This window comes from Lampetra planeri, chromosome 81, assembly GCF_965212315.1.
Source record: "Lampetra planeri chromosome 81, kcLamPlan1.2.h2, whole genome shotgun sequence".
Classification (NCBI taxonomy): domain Eukaryota; kingdom Metazoa; phylum Chordata; class Hyperoartia; order Petromyzontiformes; family Petromyzontidae; genus Lampetra; species Lampetra planeri.
This window is the reverse complement of record NC_136185.1, coordinates 388607-411430: the sequence shown is the minus strand read 5'-3', so window position 1 is coordinate 411430 and position 22824 is coordinate 388607. Positions and strand designations below refer to the sequence as shown.

General features: G+C 46.7%; 2 pseudogenes; one reads left to right on the top strand and one right to left on the bottom strand.

Moving 5' to 3' along the window:
- The window catches only part of LOC144738265 (uncharacterized), a 30108-nt pseudogene extending 8630 nt beyond the window's left edge, over positions 1 to 21478 (bottom strand).
- LOC144738284 (uncharacterized) overlaps positions 1 to 22824 on the top strand; it is a 432396-nt pseudogene that overhangs the window by 368854 nt on the left and 40718 nt on the right.

The window sequence follows — 22824 nt, the reverse complement described above, 5'->3', positions numbered from 1 at the left end:
AACATATTTAAGGACACTCGTGTTGAGCATGGCGCTTTTAGCAAACGAGTGTGTTTTGTTATAATTTCCGTCATAAACTTTTAATAATCATCTGCATGGTTTAGCTTGAAAGCGTGGTTCATAATTCTATATTTGAAGCTTTCGTGACTGCATCTTCTTCTTAGGTTTTTTCGGTAAAGTCACGTAGAAAGTAAAATAAAATAAAAACAAAAATCACGACGTTTCGGAGGCAACATAAGTCTCCGTCATCAGGTGGGACCGTCACAGCCAGATTAGCTGTATCAAGTGAGGCAATGATTCAAGATGTAATCCCTTAAAAGCGAGTTGAGGGGGGAGGGAGAGGGAGGGGGGAGCTCATCAGACTATGGTAGCCAATGAAAGGAACGTATCGGGAGGGAGGGGGGGCGAGGCCAAAAGGGTGGGCGATGGACGTGGAAGCGCTTGTGCGCAAGCGGCCAATTACTGCACACGCCAACACAATGGAGCGATTGTGCGCAAGCGGCCAGCCACTGCACCCGCCAACACAATGGGCAGAGAGGAGGAGGGGAGGTCTAATACACATGATAGACAAAAGAACGAAAATGATGATGGGTACAAACTTAGGGGGAGCTCATCAGACTATGGTAGCCAATGAATGGAACGTATCGGGAGGGAGGGGGGGCGGGGGGGGGGCGAGGCCAAAAGGGTGGGCGACGGACGTGGAAGCGCTTGTGCGCAAGCGGCCAATTACTGCACACGCCAACACAATGGAGAGAGAGGGGGAGGGGGGGTCTGATACACATGATAGACAAAAGAACGAAAATGCCCATGTTAATACCAATGCTGGCTGAACAATGAAGAGAGTACTGTTAAAATAACTGGGGATGTTAACACTCGGTAAAGTACAGTAAAATAGTGCCTGTCAGATAAGATGGTCCAAAAAATTTGTGATTAAGTCTTTTTTGCGTGGTTGATAACATCTTTCCAATGATTACTAAGTTTGTACCCATCATCACGGTTGAAATTATGTCTGTGTTTGTATATTTGTATGGCTGCTCGCGGACACGATCAGAAACATGACGTTTCGTTTCTCCAATGTAGCAATCACCACAAATGCAACTCAATTTGTAGACTCCAGGATACTGTAAGTCAGGAACGACATCCTTCACAGATGGAATCAGATCACGGATTTTATGCACTGTACTGAATCGGACTTGGATCTTATGTTTGTTTAGAATTTTGGAGATCTTTTTGGTCACGCCAGCTATGTATGGTAACGTGATGGTTTTGGTCGGAGTTTCATGTGGCTGTTTCTGTGTGGTGGGAGAGACAGCTTGGCGGATAGTACGGTCAGAGTATCCGTTCATCCTGAGGGCCCGATGTACATGTCTTAATTCACCGGTCAGGTGGTGTTTGTCAGAAATTCCATGTGCTCTGTGGTATAGCGTTTTGATGAGATAGTTCTTTTGAGATGGGTGGTGGTGGGAATCCGGTTTCAAGTAGGAATCTGTATGGGTGGCCTTTCTGTGGACAGAATGTCCCAAGGAACCGTCAGGACTCCTCTCAAACAGAATATCCAAGAATGGTAGTTTACCGTCTTTCTCCACTTCCATGGTGAATCTGATGGATGGGTGTCTAGAATTGATGTGGTCCAAGAAGTGGTTCAATGCTGGGAGGCCATGTCATCTGGCCACATGGCCTTGTCTATCATGTGTATTAGACCTCCCCTCCTCCTCTCTGCCCATTGTGTTGGCGGGTGCAGTGGCTGGCCGCTTGCGCACAATCGCTCCATTGTGTTGGCGTGTGCAGTAATTGGCCGCTTGCGCACAAGCGCTTCCACGTCCATCGCCCACCCTTTTGGCCTCGCCCCCCCTCCCTCCCGATACGTTCCTTTCATTGGCTACCATAGTCTGATGAGCTCCCCCCTCCCTCTCCCTCCCCCCTCAACTCGCTTTTAAGGGATTACATCTTGAATCATTGCCTCACTTGATACAGCTAATCTGGCTGTGACGGTCCCACCTGGGACGGAGACTTGTGTTGCCTCCGAAACGTCGTGATTTTAGTTTTTATTTTATTTTACTTTCTACGTGACTTTACCGACAAAACCTAAGAAGGTGGTTCATAATAACGTTACGCAAAAAAAAACAATCGTCATCTTCTAGTCTGTAACATACGACCTTCGGTGTGTATATACACCAGTGTGTATGTGTTCAATATTTTGCCAGTTTTAAAATTTGTGACGAGTATTTTTTGCTAATTGCATTGACTATTGAGGGGTTACCAGCCCCTCGCACCCGTCCAAAGACCTCGTGGGCCACTGTGGTGGCTACGAGCCTTCCCTCCGGGACATTGCTCACATCCACCACAGCGTTACCGTCCAACACCGTCAATGAAGGAAGGGGGTTGTTTTTGCAAAACTTTACTCGTGGCAGGGGATTGGCAAACAACAGGGAGTGCCTCCTTCTGAGAAACAAAAACGAATGAAGGGGGCGTGGGAGCGTGGCGTAAGGTGTGGAAAGCTGAAAGTCACAGGTATCAATCGAATTGGGTCAATGACACCAGCACACGAATGGTGGGGTCGTTTGGAATGATGTTGCATTGATGAAAGATTAAGTTCTCGACGTTGCATTTCATGAATTTTACATTCAATTGTTATTTTTGGAATTTACAATCTGCATATCTAGCAATTAGCTTCGCTAATCTGGCTATTGAGCTTAAACCTGAATACATATGTGCATCTCACCACATAATTCGCGTTCATTTGCTAATATTCACCCTGCAATCTTTGTACACGTGTATATTTACACTTGTTTATGTGGATACATACATGAGTGTATGTATGTGTATAGGTATGTACAATCATTTGTTCGCCCATTTATTTGTGATGTCAAACGCAATCCCTGTATACGTACACTGCTGTGTATGTGTAATAAAGGACTCCGTTACACGATGTTGATCTCCGTCGGTCCCTTATTTGTGTTCGTCTTCCGCTCACCCCGCTGGTCTCCTCCTCGGACCAGCGTCGTCTCTCCTTGCGCCCCGCGCACTCTGCCGCTCCCCTGCTGCTCCGCTCTGCAGCTACTCTGTTGCTGATGCAACCTCGCACGCCCTGTGCTAGTCCTCCGCTAGCTCTGCAGCTACTCTGTTGCTGATGCAACCTCGCACGCCCTGTGCTAGCCTCCGCTAGCTCTGCAGCTACTCTGCTGTTGGTGCAACCTCGCACGCCCTGCTAGTCCTCCGCTAGCTCTGTAGCTACTCGGCTGCTGGTGCAACCTCGCACGCCCTGTGCTAGCCTCCGCTAGCTCTGCAGCTACCCTGCTGCTCCGTGCAACCTCGCACGCCCTGCGTGTCCCGCGCACTCTGCTCCTCAGCCACCAGGCTGAGGCACGGCGACCACCCAACGTGGTCTCTTCACTCCCTCGACTCCCCGATGTCCGGTCTCCTTCCTATAACCCCTCGCCCACGTGACCATGACTCCTCCCTCTCGGATCGTCACATCCGACCTGCCCATTTACGCTCGCATTACACACCCCCCCCCCCTTCGTAAAGAAAAATCCAGCCATCCTCGGCTGAAACAGGACAAAATAATGCGAGCGAAGGCATCACAATCAGGAGTCCCCCAGACACAACGGAGATTATAACAACAACACAAGTAACGAAAGGGGAGGGATCAGGATCCGGAACAGAACACCGGCCTGTCCTACGCGCAACAACAACAATGGAACAATGCACAACAACGGCAACCGACACGCAAGAACGGCCGACGCGCACAATCCAGGAATGTTGGTGTCTTAGAGCGTGTCCATGTTGCTGTTCCATCCGCTCGGCTCAAGTCCAACGTCAGAGAGCAACTGGTAGAGCAGAAGTGACGAACGGGCGCCCAAATCCTCCTCCGAAGTCCACATCCGGTAAGCACACCCGGTAACACCCAGTGTGGCAGGCGCCAAAGATCTGTGACGAGAAGGAGAATCCAATCCCCTGAGGCACAGCACAACAACGCACATCCGCATGTCGTACACGACAGCCACCCGGCCCCAAGGTAGTGGAGATGATGTAATTCCGGCCCGCTTAAGAAAACCCCAATAAATACCCAAATTGACGCGATGGATGCCCCAGTATTTACATTTTAACAATATTATTTACATGTGACAACAACAACATGTCCTGCTCTTGCCGACCAGCAATCCTCCCTTGAGGACCAGCACAGACATCGCACGTACACAGCATGTACCCACGGTCACTCTCTCCAAAGCCCCCAGTCACACACCCTCGCGTGGAGAGAGCCACGCTCCCCAGCGGTAACGTTTAACTCGCCGTAACCCTCACCGCGGTCGTCAACCCACAGCAACATCCATTTACCATACTCTCAGCTAGTGCCATTTCGGGGATGAGCAGCACTCGGCCATGCTCCTCCCTTACTATCCCATCAGCGAAGGACACACACCAGCCTCTTATAGTCTGACGCTTTATAGCCAAGGGAAGATCAATCCCTCGGCAAGGCCAGATATCAACGACCCCCCCCCCCACGGGGTAATGTTCTCTTATAGAGACAACAACGCCCTAACCCAAATCCCGTGAGCCCCCGGCACACCAGGTTCAGTCTGCCACCGCACAACTGAACCATGACTCCCCGAGCCATATGAGCACACGGCCCATTATTTTAAGACATACCACGGAGGTTTCGCCTCCGGGCTGTTAGGTCAGCCATTAGCTATAGGCTGATGTGACCACAACACGTGCATCACCCAATCAACAATGGCAGGCATAACGGATGGAATATTTGGCCCACCGAGGTTTTTCCCACGCGTTCAAAATGGCGGCCCCCTTCGCCCAGCGCGTTCGCGCAATATCCCGCGCGCACTCAAAATGGCGGCCCTTTCCGCAAAGTGCATCGTCGCCATACCCCGCGTGCGCGCAAAATGGCGGCCCAACGTGCGAACACGTGGCCAGTTTTCTACATTCGTGCACCCCAGCTTCCCTTTGCTGGGGGTCACAAAATGCATCCCCCGTCTTATTGTAACAATCCCAACAACGATAGACGCACAGCCCCAGCTCGCTGCGCGCAGCAGTCATATCGGGGAATTTGTAACCAATATTTTACCAACCACATTGGTTACACAACCCAACTCGCAAAGCAACTCGTGGCTGCATGCGATCAACCGAATACGCGACGCCACTTGGCGCCAATTTACGGTCCCATTAGCATAAACCTTAGAGACACCCACAACGGCGTCATCACGCACCCTCAAAGCGCGCTCTCTCTCCCACAAAGCGCAATTACCCATAATATACACAAAATCGCGTATACATAACATCCATACGACCAAATAATAGGGTCCCCCTCGAATTTGTTACCAATTCCCAAACAGGTACGCACAATTAATAACATCCCAACCCCAATAGTCAACCAATGCATCGCACCCCATAACCGTACAGAACGGTGTAACAGCACATGCAGTCAGCACATCGCGATCACACGCGCACATTTAAGCACAATAGCAAGCCGATCTGCAGGCAACCAACACACCATTAATGCAGTCGTAACATTGCAGCAACAACACAAATATTCTCTCTCTTGCAACAACCACATCGCACATAGCACCTCGCAGCACAATACACCAAAAAAATATATATATTTTTCAATTAAGGCCATCGCACAAGGTAACCCACGAGATAATACAGCGCAAGATACCCGACGCTCCCGAGTTAATAATTAACTTCACCATCAAGATAACAACTCCACGCCGCAGCGCACACACACAATTTGACACTCAGCAAGTACAGCAGACTCTGCGTCCATTCTCAACACACGCACACACTTTAATTGACACCGAGCAACAAGCAGATAGCGCGTTCATCGTTATTACACACACATACACACAGTCCGAACCGCGCTCCGCACAATCAAGTCATGAGAGAAAAAAAACAAAATCGCCCCCCCCGGCCCTCGAAAGATGGGTGAGGTGTGTGTAAAGGCCGGGTGCGTATCGTTACGACTCGCCCGGGGCTGCAGCAAGAAGAGGACGGCAGGGCGGCAACTTGAGTCGTCTCGCAGAACTCGTTCGGCGACTTGACTGCTCCGTTGTCACGCACCCGAGCCAGGACGGGAAGCTCCCGCCCCAGCAGCTGCAGCATCGTCGTCCTCTCCTCGCAGCTCGTCCTCGCGCAGCAGCTCACAGCAGGCTGCTCTCCCCGAGGCACCTCCCGATGGCAGCGCGAAGCTGCATCACCGCCGCGATGTTGAAAATGGCGGCGTCTCCCCGCCGCGGTGAAGACAAGATGGCGGCTTCCCGCCTTTCTTCGCCAGCCGCGCCCAAGATGGCGTCTTCGTGCCACGTGGCCGATGGCGGCGACAGCGAAGACAACACGGACTCCTGCGGACCACCACCCTCTCCTTCCGACGCCACCCTTGGCGTGCCGAGCTCACACCACTGTGCAAGCATGTTCTTAAGAGTTCCAAGTTGGTCCGCCATCTGTTGACATGGGGAATCCCCGTCCGTTGATGCTGACGGGCCCGCCACCCCGGCGACATCTTCAACTCCAGTTCCCCTGCTCACTTCAGCAGGGCTCTTTTCCACGACTCCAGCTGCATCCATCGTCGGAGGAAGATGAAGCCGATGCCGGAGACGGAATATTTTTTTTCTTCTCAGTTGTTTAGCCATGCCGTTGCACTTCTGACTCCAATGTAATAAATGGACTCGACCACAGTATCTGGTCTGGTGTCCTTTATTCGGGTTCGTTTCTGTTTCCCACACGGCTGTCCTTTATCTGGCTCCTTCCACACGGTGCCAACTTCGCTGTCGCTCCCGTCACCGCCAACAGCCCCGCTGTTGGTCTCCGTCGCTCCCGTAGCTCCTTAGCAGCCTTGCTGCTGTTCCCCCACACGCAGCCCCTCCGGCTGCTGTCGCTCCCGTAGCCCTCTTGCTCTGCAGCCCCCGGCTGCTGTAGCCCCTAGCAGCCTCGCTGCTGTCTCCCACACGCAGCCCCTCCGGCTGCTGTCGCTCCCGTAGCCCTCTTGCTCTGCAGCCCCCGGCTGCTGTAGCCCCTAGCAGCCTCGCTGCTGTCTCCACACGCAGCCTCTCTGGCTGCTGTCGCTGCTCCCAGCTTTCGCCCTCCCTGGCCTCACCCTCGTCCAGTCTCCAACCAACTCTCTTCCATCCCGCTGGCTGGCGCTGTCACCGAGCCCCTCAGCCACCAGGCTGAGGGCACGGCGACCACCCAACGCGGTCTCCACTCTTCCCTCGCCCGACTGCCCCGATCTCTTCCTGTCTCACCGCTATACCATCTCCCTCTCACGTGACCCTGACTCCTCCCCCACATGACGTCACATCCGCCAAGCCCTTTACGCCCGCATTACACCACCCTCCCCGTAGAGAAAATTCCAGCCGTCCTCGGCTGAAACAGAACCAAATAATGCGGGCGAAGGCATCACCACCAGGAGACCCCCAGACACAATAGACCTTATAACAACAACAACAAGTAACAAAAGGGGAAGGATCAGGAACCGGAACAGAACAACAAGAATAATAATAGCACAAAGCACAACACAACGGCCACCAACACGCAAAAATGGCACACGCGCACAACCCAGAAATGTGGTGTCCCAAAGCGTGTCCATGTTGTTGTTCCATCCGCTCGGCTCAAGTCCAACATCAAAGAGCAAGTGGTAGAGCAGAATGACGAACGGCGCTCAATTGCTCCCTCAAGTCCTCATCCAGCTAGCACACCAGGTAACACCCAGTGCGACGGGAGCTGAAGAATCTGTGACGAGAAGGAGAATCCAATCCCCTGAGGCACAGCACAACAACGCACATCCGCATGTCGTACACGACAGCTACCCGGCCTCAGGGTAGTGGAGATGATGTAAATCCGGCCCGCTTAAAAAAAAAAACCCCAATAATTACCCAATTTAACCGCGATCGATGCCCCAGTATTTACATTTTAACAACAATATTATTTACACGTGACAACAACAACAAAAAAAATTTCTGCTCTTACCCACCAGCAGTCCTCCCTTGAGGACCAGCACAGACCTCAGACGTACACAGCATGTACCCACAGTCACCCTCAACAAACCAACAAAACCCCAAATCGCACACCCTCGCGTGGAGAGAGCCACGCTCCCCAGCGGTAACGTTTAACTCGCCGTAACCCTCACCGTGGTCGTCAAACCACAGCAACATCCACTGACCATACTCTCGGCTAGTGCAATTTCGGGGATGAGCAACAACTCAGCCATGCTCCTCCCTTACTATCCCATCAGCGATGGACACACACCAGCCTCTTATAGTCTGACGCTTTATAGCCAAGGGAAGATCAATCCCTCGACAAGGCCAGACACCAACGACCCCCCCCACGGGGTAATGTTCTCTTATAGAGACAATAACGCCCTATCCCAAATCCCGTGAGCCCCCGGCACACCAGGTTCAGTCTGCCACCGCACAACTGAACCATGACTCCCCGAGCCATATGAGCACACGGCCCATTAGTTTAAGACATACCACGGAGCATCTCGCCTCCGGGCTGTCAGGTCAGCCATCAGCCATAGGCCGATGTGACCACAACTCGTGCATGACCCACTTAACAATGGCAGGCATATACAGATGGAATATTTGCCCCACCGAGGTTTTTCCCGCGCACTCAAAATGGCGGCCCCCTTCGCCAAGCGCGTTCTCGCAATATCTCGCGCGCACTCAAAATGGCGGCCCCTTGCGCAAAGCGCATCGTCGCTATACCCCGCGTGCGCGCAAAATGGCGGCCCAACGTGCGAACACGTGGCCAGTTTTCCCCGTGCGTGCACCCCAGCTGCCCTTTGCTGGGGGTCACAAGACGCATCCCCCCGTCACGTTGTAACAACCCCACCAATGATAGACGCACAGCCCCAGCTTGCTGCGCACAGCAGTCATATCGGGGAAATTTTAACCAATATTTTACCAAAACACATTGCTTACACACACCAACTCGCAAAGCAACCCCTGGCCGCATGCAATCAACAGAATGAGCGGCGCCACTTGGCGGCAATTTACGGCCCCATCACCCTTAACAGCAGTCACCAACAACAGCATCATCGCGCACTCGCATCCTCTCTCTCAACAAGCGCAATTACCTATGAACACACACGCAATGTCGTGTGCATAAACACGCATACGACCAAATTTTTGGGTCCCCCCCGAATTTTTACCAATTTCCGAACAGGTACGCACACTTAATAACAATCCCGAACCCAATGGTCAACTAATGCACCGCACTCCGTATCCGTACAGAACAGTGTAACAGCACATGCAGTCAGCATATCGCGATCACAAGCGCACATTTAAGCACAATAGCAAGCAGATCTGCAGGCAACCAACACACCATTAACCCTGTCGTACATTGCAGCAACAACAAAAATATTCTCTCTTTTGCAATCAACCACATCACACATGGCACCTTGCAGCAACAACACACCAAAAAAAATTATTCTTTTTCAATTAAGTACGTCGCACACGGCAACCCACGAGATGGTACCGCGCGGGATACACGACGCAGCCGAGTTAATAATTAACTTCGCCATCAAGATAACAACTCCACGCCGCAACGCACACACACTATTTAACACTGAGCAAACAAGCAGATAGCGCGTCCATCGTCAACACACACACACAGCCCGAACCGCGCTCCGCACGCTCCAGACATGACAACAATCGCCCCCCGGCACACGCTAGATGTGTTGGAGGGGGAAGAGCGCCTTGACAAATGAATATGCATATCAAGAGGAATTTAGCATATTTATGGGAAATGCAGGTATGTGATTAGTACTACTTGTGTCCGTGCATTATGCAGAATTAGCAGCATCAAAGGGAGGGGATATGGGAAATGCAGGTATGTGATTAGTACTACTTGTGCCCGTGCATTATGCAGAATTAGCAGCATGAAAGGGAGGGGATAGGGGTAGTATTAATAAAGGGAAGGCGTGTTAATAGTATGTAGCTGCAGTAACTAAACAACCACGTAAAAAACTAAAGTATAAACTTCATAGTATCATCAGTATACTAAATATACTCTCAAATAAGCTGAGCTACTAACAGTAAGTAATACATTACAATTCTATGTCGCAAAAAATATAATATGCTTCCAGCTAAACTTTTTTCCCTTACATCAAACAGGTCTTCCCCGTACTATATGCTGCCATAGACAAACCCAACATTAAATTACATACTGTATTACTATGCACCACCCTATACATTAGAATAATACATAGTGTAATATTACACTATGTATTATTCTATCCACCCTACTGTATATCACACTGCTGTATATTCACTATACAATTACGATACTATATATTGCCTTATACATTATATTAAACATTACAATTTTATACACTTTATTATTATACAATCTGCTTTACACTATACCATTGACTGTCGATTGAAAGATACTAAGAGGAAGCAAAATGAAACACCACCACGCTTGGAGTGTATATTTAAGCTGGGTTGGATGGGGGGAAGGGCGCCTTGACAAAATAATTTGCATATCAAGAGGAATTTAGCATATTTATGGGAAATGCAGGTATGTGATTAGTACTACTTGTGAAATGCGTAGGAGATGGACGGGGGGTTTTCAAAGTCATATTATGCCAGTGCATTTTGCAGGATTAGCAGCATCAAAGGGAGGGGATAGGGGTAGCATTAATAAAGGGAAGGAATGTTAATAGTATGTAGCTGCAGTAACTAAACAACCGACGTTGCATTTCATGAACTTTACATTCAATTGTTATTTTTGGAAATTACAATCTGCATATCTAGCAACATTGTGATATCTTAGACGGTATTTCACAGTTAAGGCCGATGCATTGATTGCAATTTGCAGGCCATTGTAAATGTGCAAACTAACAACATGCACATGATTATGCAAGGAGATGCCCATCCGTATTCAAACGCATGCGAATAATTATGCAGTGAAATGCACATTACTACTTAGGCTTAAGCACAATGGCCACATGAAATTAGGTCTTTTAGATATGAGGAGCGTTACATGCGAGAATGACAAATTAATGCAAGGAAGTTCATGAAGAAAATGCAAATTATTCTAGAGAGATTTCATAAATGGGAAGAATAATCTCAACCAGTGTTCCGTAGCAATTGCAAACAAATGGAATGAAATAAACTAAACTAAAGCCTTCACTACACTCATTAAACAATGGGCCACTATTTAAAATATTATTAATAATTCCAAGTATTTGGAGTGGAAACAGAGAAGGAATTAGAATTGAATGCGTTTTTTGTTCAAAAGTATAACGACTTCAGTGTTGTGGGGCATCTAAGATTTATATCGTCAGGTAAACCTGTGAAAATAATCACAAAACCCCGCTATCCTAGTCTGCTACTGTGCGTATGCACATGGATCTGTACTGCTGTGTATGTCCACTCGTGTGTATAGTTACACTTGTTCATGTGGCTATGTACCCGCGTGTATGTGTGTGTGTAATAAACGACTGGACCACGATGTCTGGCTCAGTGTCCTTTATTCGGTCCGTGCTGTACACCCACACGGCTGTCTTTACTCTGTAGCTTCTCCACGGTGCTGACTCCAATGTCGGCCCGATCCACAACAGCAGCTCCGCTGCTGTTTCTCTCACACAGCCCCCCTTGGCTGTACTCGCTGCAACTCCTCTCCCTCCGCAGCTCTGACAGCCTCTTGCTGTCTCTCTCTCTCTCCGCAGCTCCTCCTGGCAGCCACACCGCTGCCTCTAACATGCAGCCCTTCTGGCTGTCTCCTCTGCAGCTGCACACCACTCCGCAGCTTCCTCTTATCTTCGGGGTTGGCTCCCGATGGCCGTCGGCGCCCCCCCCTCTCCACACTCGCCCGCGTGGCCTCACTCTTTTCCGCTCACACCCCGACTGCCTTCCCCTTCCGGTTTACCCGCTTAAGGACCCGAACCTTCCCCCCACGTCACATGACTCCACCCCCCGTGACGTCACATCCGGAAGGTCGCTTACGCCCGCATTACACCACCCTCCCCCGTAGAAAAATCCCAGCCGACCTCGGCTGACCAATAGCAAATCGTAATGCGGCGAACCGAGCTTCCCCCCCTAAAGGACACTAAGCATACAATGTAACAGCAAGAACAACAACAACAACGCAATTAACATCAACGAACGTACAAAAAGCATGCAATAAATACAACTGTAAGAAAAAAATAACAAGACAACAACACTATGGGAACCTCATTTGCCAGTAAAAATATGATAATTGGTTTTTTACCCTTCTATCTGGCAACAAAACTGACACCTTTTTACAAGGAGTCATGTTTGCATAGACCGCAATACCTGCAGTCATAATACAAACAAAAGACATAACTCTGATAATGTGCACTGTCCTTGAAGTTGATTGGTCCACACCCGAGACAGCTTTCCTTAGAGCCTAGTCTCACATGGGTTGGACCAGATGACGCCAAAAGGCGTCATCTGGTCCAACCCATGTGAGACTAGGCTCTAAGGAAAGCTGTCTCGGGTGTGGACCAATCAACTTCAAGGACAGTGCACATTATCAGAGTTATGTCTTTTGTTTGTATTATGACTGCAGGTATTGCGGTCTATGCAAACATGACTCCTTGTAAAAAGGTGTCAGTTTTGTTGCCAGATAGAAGGGTAAAAAACCAATTATCAAGACAACAACAATCAACGAAACGTAAGCGATTTGGAACGTGTGCGGGTCGCCGGCCCGTCCCGGACGGTCGGCGGCCCACTCGCAGAACGGGAACGCGATAAGTCGGGCTACACGCGACTACCAGTTTTATCCACTAACGAAGACACTTACTTGTTGATGCACGGCGTGTCGATGTCCCTGTAACCCGTCTGAAGAGATCGCCACGAACTCTCCCAGTCGCCAGGCAATCGTGCTCGCCAGGCTGGGTCTCGCAGGAGAAGGGTAATCTGCAGAGCGAGGAGTTGCGCGTCTATCCTCAGTGAAATCCCTCTCGAAATGATCTTGAGGTCTGAATTTAAGCCCCTTATAACTCCCCTCTAGCATCCAAATCCTTTGTTTTCAACTTGGCCTATCATGGACTTTGCATTCAATTGTTAATTTTTACATTAACAATTCGCATATATAGCAACATAGCTTAGCAAATATGTCCATTGTAATTAAACATTAATTCTTATGTACATCTCACTGCATAATTGTACGCATAATTCAGTGCTTCCTGTGAATCTGCTAATATTCACCCGGCTATGTCCTGTAAACTGCTGCAGGTTTAGAAGATTTAACAGCGACATACAGTTCGAAGTATAGAAATGAAGATGTCGAGTTTGATTTGGACTAAGAGGTGCAAGTTTATTCTGTGCTGAACCTGTTTAATAAACCTATTTAAGGACATTCGTGTTGAACATGGTGCTTCTAACAAACAAGTGTGTTATATAATAATTTACGTCACACTTTGAATAATCATCTGAATGGTTTAGCTTGTAAGCGTGGTTTATAATAAAGTAACGCAAAAAAAAACAATCGTCACCTTATAGTCTGTAACATACGACCTTCGGTGTGTATATACACCAGTGTGAATGTGTTCAATATTTTGTTAATGTTCAATATGTTGCACGTGTTTAATATTTTGGACGTGTTTTATGGTTATTCCATTGACTATTGAGAGGTTACCAGCCCCTCGCACCCGTCCAAAGACCTCGTGGGCCACTGTGGTGGCTACGAGCCTTCCCTCCGGGACATTGCTCACATCCACCACAGCGTTACCGTCCGACACCGTCAATGAAGGAAGGGGGTTGTTTTTGCAAAACTTTAGTCGTGGCAGGGGATTGGCAAACAACAGGGAGTGCCTCCTTCTGAGAAACAAAAAACGAATGAAGGGGGCGTGGGAGCGTGGCGTAAGGTGTGGAAAGCTGTAAGTCACTGGTATCAATCGAATTGGGTCAATGACACCAGCACACAAATGGTGAGGTCGTTTGGAATGATGTTGCATTGATGAAAGATGACGTTGTCGACGTTGCATTTCATGTACTTTAAATGCAATTGTTATTTTTTGAATTTACAATCTGCATATCTAGCAACAGAGCTTCTCTATCTTCTTGGTTCTTTCGGTAAAGTCACGTAGAAGGGAAATAATAAAATAATAAAAATACATTTCGATTTAAAGCTTTCGTGACTGCAGGGATTCATCTTCTTGGTTCTTTCGGTAAAGTCTCGTAGAAGGTAAATAATAAAATAATAAAAATAAAAATAATAAAAATAAAACATAATAAAATAATTATCACGACGTTTCGGAGGCAACACAAGCTTCCGTCTTCAGGTGGAACCGTCACAGCACGATTGCTGTATCAAGTGAGAGAAATTTCAAGAAAACAGTCCTTGTATATATACTGGTAGAGTTTGGGACGATATTATTATTGTGAGGTTCGATGCGGCTGAAACACGCTGTTAGGAATGAGCCTTTGTTGTGTAGGCTGGTTGATCTCGGAGGTTCTAAGAGTTTGCATATCAAGAGGAATTTAGCATATTCATGGGAAATGCAGATATGGGATTAGTCATTACTTGTGGAATCTTTTCTATTGAGCTTAATCCTGAATACGTATATTCATCTCACCGCATAATTCGCGTTAATTTGCTAATATTCACCCTGGAATGTGCTGCAAACTGCTGCCAGTTCAAAGGCGTTACCAGGGAAATGCAGACTGAAGTATTAAAATTGTGATTTGAACTAAGAGGTGCAAATTTATACTGTACTGACGTTGTTTTCTAAATACTGTATATTTAAGGACACTCGTGTTGAGCGGGGTGCTTCTAGAAAACGATTGTGTTATATCATTATTTATTTAATAAACTTTGAATAATCATCTGAATGTTAAAGCTTGTAAGCATGTTTTTTTAATGTCCATATTAGAGGTTTTTGGGTAAGATCGTGTAAATATGTAAATGTGTCGTTGAAACCCGCCACCACCCTACACAGCCAACTAGTAAGGGTTGTCACGTAAACAGAACGTGGAAATTCGTCACTAGTACAGCACTAACCGGTGTGTTGGAGAGCCAAGCCACAACATTTAGAATCTGAGTACGACGTTTCGCCAGTAATTACAACTAGCTTCATCAGGCGACAGACAGATTTGTGAAGTCTTACTGTTTTGTTAGGGAACCGGTTCCCATAGGAAGTCTATGGGGCAATGTTAAGAGATAGGGAACCGGTTCCCATAAGAAGTCTATCGGGCAATGTTAAGAGATAGGGAACCGGTTCCCATAGGAAGTCTATGGAGCAATGTTAAGAGATAGGGAACCGGTTCCCATAGGAAGTCTATGGGGCAATGTTAAGAGATAGGGAACCGGTTCCCATATGAAGTCTATGGGACAATGTTAAGAGATAGGGAACCGGTTCCCATAGGAAGTCTATGGGGCAATGTTAAGAGATAGGAGACCGGTTTAAAACTGAACAAACTAAATTATATAGAAGCGTAGATGTGTTGACCACGCAGCTGCGCTCTTGCACAATGTGGGGGTGGGGGGGAGGGGATTACTGAGGCCACGTACATTATGCGTGTGCATTATGCGACCCCTTTGAACGTGTCCTTCCTGTCTATTGTGTTTATTAAAATAGCCCTACCAATGGTAATCCCTGTTGAAGTACGCTTCCCTTTGTGAGTATGCATTTATCTAATGTATAATTTTAACGACACATTCATATACTTCGGCTATCGAACCCCAAAACCTCTATTATGGATGATATTGGTCCCTAAATCCGACGTGTTAAACTCGAGTGTATGTGTTTAATATTTTGGACGTGTTTTTTATGGTAATTTTATTGAATACTAGCAGAAGTACCCGGCGTTGCCCGGGTGAAAAATATATTTCTTAATAACCTTACATATATACACTCACAACTCACCCTCACCACTCATCCTCACCACTCCCACTCACTACTCACCCTCACCATTCACCATCACAACTCACCACTCACCAATCTCCCTGACCCTCACCACTCACCCTCACCACTCACCCTCACCAATCACCACTCACTCTCACCACTAACCCTCACCTCTCACTCTCACCATTCACCCTGACCATTCAGCCTCACCACTCACGCTCACCACTCACCCTCTCCCTCACAAGTCACGCTTACCACTCACCCTCACCACCACCACTCACGCTCACCACTCACTCTCTCCCTCTCCACTCACCCTCGCATATCAAGAGGAATTTAGCATATTTATGGGAAATGCAGGTATGTGATTAGTACTACTTGTGAAATGCGTAGGAGGTGGACGGGGGGTTTTCAAAGTCATATTATGCCCGTGCATTTTGCAGGATTAGCAGCATCAAAGGGAGGGGGTAGGGGTAGCATTAATAAAGGGAAGGAATGTTAATAGTATGTAGCTGCAGTAACTAAACAACCACGTAAAAAACTAAAGTATAAACTTCATAGTATCATCAGTATACTAAATATACTCTCAAATAAGCTGAGCTACTAACAGTAAGTAATACATTACAATTCTATGTCGCAAAAAATATAATATGCTTCCAGCTAAACTTTTTTCCCTTACATCAAACAGGTCTTCCCCGTACTATATGCTGCCATAGACAAACCCAACATTAAATTACATACTGTATTACTATGCACCACCCTATACATTAGAATAATACATAGTGTAATATTACACTATGTATTATTCTATCCACCCTACTGTATATCACACTGCTGTATATTCACTATACAATTACGATACTATATATTGCCTTATACATTATATTAAACATTACAATTTTATACTATTTATTATTATACAATCTGCTTTACACTATACCATTGACTGTCGATTGAAAGATACTAAGAGGAAGCAAAATGAAACACCACCACGCTTGGAGTGTATATTTAAGCTGGGTTGGATGGGGGGAAGGGCGCCTTGACAAAATAATTTGCATATCAAGAGGAATTTAGCATATTTATGGGAAATGCAGGTATGTGATTAGTACTACTTGTGAAATGCGTAGGAGATGGACGGGGGGTTTTCAAAGTCATATTATGCCAGTGCATTTTGCAGGATTAGCAGCATCAAAGGGAGGGGATAGGGGTAGCATTAATAAAGGGAAGGAATGTTAATAGTATGTAGCTGCAGTAACTAAACAACCGACGTTGCATTTCATGAACTTTACATTCAATTGTTATTTTTGGAAATTACAATCTGCATATCTAGCAACATTGTGATATCTTAGACGGTATTTCACAGTTAAGGCCGATGCATTGATTGCAATTTGCAGGCCATTGTAAATGTGCAAACTAACAACATGCACATGATTATGCAAGGAGATGCCCATCCGTATTCAAACGCATGCGAATAATTATGCAGTGAAATGCACATTACTACTTAGGCTTAAGCACAATGGCCACATGAAATTAGGTCTTTTAGATATGAGGAGCGTTACATGCGAGAATGACAAATTAATGCAAGGAAGTTCATGAAGAAAATGCAAATTATTCTAGAGAGATTTCATAAATGGGAAGAATAATCTCAACCAGTGTTCCGTAGCAATTGCAAACAAATGGAATGAAATAAACTAAACTAAAGCCTTCACTACACTCATTAAACAATGGGCCACTATTTAAAATATTATTAATAATTCCAAGTATTTGGAGTGGAAACAGAGAAGGAATTAGAATTGAATGCGTTTTTTGTTCAAAAGTATAACGACTTCAGTGTTGTGGGGCATCTAAGATTTATATCGTCAGGTAAACCTGTGAAAATAATCACAAAACCCCGCTATCCTAGTCTGCTACTGTGCGTATGCACATGGATCTGTACTGCTGTGTATGTCCACTCGTGTGTATAGTTACACTTGTTCATGTGGCTATGTACCCGCGTGTATGTGTGTGTGTAATAAACGACTGGACCACGATGTCTGGCTCAGTGTCCTTTATTCGGTCCGTGCTGTACACCCACACGGCTGTCTTTACTCTGTAGCTTCTCCACGGTGCTGACTCCAATGTCGGCCCGATCCACAACAGCAGCTCCGCTGCTGTTTCTCTCACACAGCCCCCCTTGGCTGTACTCGCTGCAACTCCTCTCCCTCCGCAGCTCTGACAGCCTCTTGCTGTCTCTCTCTCTCTCCGCAGCTCCTCCTGGCAGCCACACCGCTGCCTCTAACATGCAGCCCTTCTGGCTGTCTCCTCTGCAGCTGCACACCACTCCGCAGCTTCCTCTTATCTTCGGGGTTGGCTCCCGATGGCCGTCGGCGCCCCCCCCCTCTCCACACTCGCCCGCGTGGCCTCACTCTTTTCCGCTCACACCCCGACTGCCTTCCCCTTCCGGTTTACCCGCTTAAGGACCCGAACCTTCCCCCCACGTCACATGACTCCACCCCCCGTGACGTCACATCCGGAAGGTCGCTTACGCCCGCATTACATGTGTATAGGTATGTACAATCATTTGTTCGCCCATTTATTTGTGATGTCAAACGCAATCCCTGTGTACGTGCACTGCTGTGTATGTATACTCGTGTGTGTATGCACACTCGTGTATGTATGTGCACCCGTGTGTGTATGTACAAAGCGGTGTGAATGCACATTCGTGTATGTATCTACACCGCTGTGTTTGTCCACTCGTGTGTGGGTGTGTGTACATGGGAGTGTATATGTGTACTCGTGTATTATTGTTATAATATTGTGTCGTACAAAGAATTGAGGGGCAACGTGTTAATGGATGCGGCATCACAACAGGGAATTGTAGCCATGTGTATGTACATGGGTGTGTACTGCTGTGTGTACATTCGTGTGCATGTGCACTCGTGTGTGTGTTTACACTCGTTCATGGACACGTGTGGGTCTGTACACGTGTGTATGTATGTACAATAGTGCGTGTTCGCACATTTGTGTGTGTATTGGAACGCAATCCCTGAGCATGCACACTGCTGTATACGTGCACATGTGTTTATGTATATTGCTGTGTGCAATTACACTGTGCATGTATCTACACCCCGATGCATTTACACTCATTTGTGCATCTATACACATATGTGTTGTATGTATATATGCACAAATGGGTGTACGCACTCGTGTATGCATGTGCACCCGTGTGTGTATGTACAAAGCGGTGTGTATGCACATTCGTGCATTTTCCTACAGCACTGTGTATGTCCACTCGTGTGTGGGTGAGTGTACAAGGGAGTGTATATGTGTACTCGTGTAAGTATGTGTATTGGAACACACAACTTATTTTCATATTGTGTCCTACAAAGAATTGAGGGCAACGTGGTGATGAATGCGGCACCACAACAGGGAACTACAGGGATGAGACTCCCCGCTCGTGGTGCTAAATTAATGAAAACAGCGCCACTGAGCGGACAGATCCCCGCCCCTACAGCTCGTGCGTGTGACGTCATGAGTGTGACGTCATGAGTGTGATCAGCGGACAGCCACGATGCTGCCAGGTGAGGGTCAACTTGTGTGCTGGAGATGCTTCACCTGAAACTCGCCTCCACACGTGTTCGCCATGAACATTGTAGCAATAAGGGACGATTAGACATCTTTAACATGTCAGGTCTTTATTGTTCTGCAAGTAAATTAACCTTCTTGGTTCTTTCGGTAAAGTCACGAAGAAGGGAAATAATAAAATAATAATATAATTTTATAAATAATTTTATTCTGTGAAAACATAATAAAATTATTTAATGAATTTTTTTTTATTGTTTTATTTTTATTATTTCCCTTCTTCAATAAGGGACGATTAGTCATCTTTAACATGTCAGGTATTTATTGTTCTGCAAGAAAATTAAAGTTAAAACTCGTAGAAACACATGCACACTCGTGTGTGAATGCACACCGCTAAATAGACAGTCGTGTTTATACACACTTGTGTGTATGTCTACTCGTCCGTGTTTTTTTAAGGAAGGATATGGTTGAAATAACGTACGATCAGTCATCTTTAAAAACAATTCTGGTCTTTATTATTCTGCAAGAAAATGCACGTTAATACTCGTATCGAAATCTGTATTAATAAGCTTGCTCAAACAGGAAGGGACTAGGCAAATTATTTCCCAATAGGAATAACAGTTAAAACATATTCTTAAAATTCAACACGTGAACGTCGATTTCCCCATTGACGTCCTTTTTGACTGAAGCCATTCGTCCAGAAGTCCAAGCCATCAAACACAAGAACAACGAACGTGCAATCCACACACACTCTGAAACCTAAACTTTAAGCAATTGTATTTATTACACAATGATAAAAATATAAAGAACATGTTTAAAATATTGAGCAAAGTTGTGATCACAGTATTTCTCCAACTTTAGCTCAACACTACCACTTAACCACGAGAGTAAAATTAAAAATTGAACCACCACACAACCACTGCGCTTTACAACACATCAACAAGTAGTCCGATAGGACTACAAAGCACCACCTGAACGTGACGAAGTCTAGAATAAACTTTAACACGCAATTAGCTGTGAGAAGATGACATGGCACCTTCTACCATAAACACCACACATTTACCAGTCCCGATTATACAACCACCAGACGAAGCAACGCATCTATAGAAGTATAACATTGTTGTCATCCTGAAATAAGTGAACACTTCTGGAACTTAAAAGGAAGGGTTTCATCTGAACACATTATAGAGCATTCACAACATCACTCTAGCTTGGGGTACTGGAAATCACGGAAACAATATTTCGTACCTTATTAACTGATCTAACAGAGACACAAACATGCATATTCCAGGACTTCAAGAGTTAACAGAAGTACTCAAAACTTTGACTCTCCAGCCATTCCAGCAGCCATCTCTCAGTATCCACCTGCATGGGGTCGAAAGAGGAATTGTTGTCAGGGCTCATGACATCCAGCAACCTCTCAGGATCCAACTGCATGAGGTCAAAAAAGGAATTGTTGTCAGGACAAATGACATCCACTACATCTAGGCATCTCTCAGGATCCACCTGTATATGACCGACAGATGCACTTTTTTCAGGACTCATTGCTGCCCTTTGCATTAAACCTTTTGATTTCACTTCCCTATCATTGCGGATCTTCTGATGCTTGTTTCGGGGTGATGACCGTGAATATGTCCTCTCCCTCGGAGAGCAATTGATTCGCTTTTCACCCGAGTGTGTTTTCTGATGACTGTGAAGATGTGATGTCTGTGCAAATGCCTTCAAACAAACAGAGCACTTGAATGGCTTCTCGCCCGTGTGTGTTTTCTGGTGATTGTTAAGATTTGATTTCTGTGAAAATGTCTTCCCACACACAGAGCACTTGAATGGCTTCTCGCCCGTGTGTGTTTTCTGGTGACTGTGAAGATGTGCTGACCGTGCAAATGCCTTCCCACACACAGAGCAATTGAACGGCTTCTCACCTGTGTGTGTTTTCTGGTGATTGCATAGAATTGTTTTCCGTGAAAATGCCTTCCCACACACAGAGCAATTGAATGGCTTCTCGTCCGTGTGTGTCTTCTGGTGTCTGTTAAGAGTTGATTTCTGTGAAAATGCCTTCCCACACACAAAGCATTTGAATGGCTTCTCGCCCATGTGTGTTTTCTGGTGAGTGTTCAGATCTGATTTCCGTGCAAATGCCTTCCCACATGCAGAGCAATCGAACGGCTTCTCGCCCGTGTGTGTCTTCTGGTGACTGTGAAGATTTGATTTACGTACAAATTTCTTCCCACACACAGAGCACTTGAATGTCATCTCGTCCGTGTGTGCGTGGCGCTGTGGAGAGTTTATCTGCTCCATGTGACTGATTCTTCAGAGCAGAGTAACAGTCGTGGGTGTTGTTGAGAGTTATGCTGCGTGAATGTCTAAATAAAATCCACACAAGCAAACTCTCACTAAAGTCTAACCGAGACAGTAACGCCTCCTAAGTCGAACTACACACGCGATTACCAGTTTATCCACTCACGAAGGCACTTCATTGTTGATGCACGGTGTGTCAATGTCCCTGTAACCCGTCTGAAGAGATCGAACTCTCCCAGTCGCCACGCAATCGTGCTCACCAGGCTGGGTTTCGCAGGAGAAGGGTAATCTTCAGAGCGAAGAGTCAAGCGTCTATCCTCAGCGAAATCCCTCTCGAAATGGGCTTGAGGCCTAAATTTAAGCCCCTTATAACTCCCCTCTAGCATCCAAATCCTTTGTTCTCGACTTGGCCTATCATGGACGTTGCATTCAATTGTTAATTTCTACATTAACAATCCGCATATGTAGCAACATAGCTTAGCGAATTTGTCCATTGTAATTTAACCTTAATACGTAATTGTACACTTCTGTTTGAATAATTGCATACATCTCCATGCATAAATCCATGCTTCCTGTGAATTTCCTAATATTCAACCGACAATGTCCTCTAAACGGCAGGGATTCATCTTCATGGTTGATTCGGTAAAGTCACGTAGAAGGGAAGTAATAAAATAATAAAAATATAACATAATAAAATAATTCTCACGACGGAAGAGATGGAGGACGAAACAAAGGAGGAGGTGGAGGAGGTGTAGGTGGTGGAGGTGGTGATGCAGGCTCGTGAAGGACGCTACTGGGCAGTTGGAGGCAGTCGCCCTCCAACAACAACGGAGGGCAGAGGAGCGACGCTCACAACAACGGGTGGCTAAAGCACAGCAAGTTGGTACAGTAGGGGGCACAGGTGGTGCATCAGCCAGTCATCTCGGTCATCTCGGTCAGTCGACCTGTGGCACCTGCTGGGTCTGCCCCGTGACCTCCTGCCAGCGAGCGTTCGACACTTCACGTGGTAGCCTCAAGGTGCACTTGGCCTGGCACAAGCGTCGTGGTGACGTCACCGCCACTTAGTGGCGAATGGCGGTTATTGTTGTTGTTGATGCAGGGAAAGAAGAGGAAGCGAGGGGGCCTTGCTCGCGTGGCGAGAG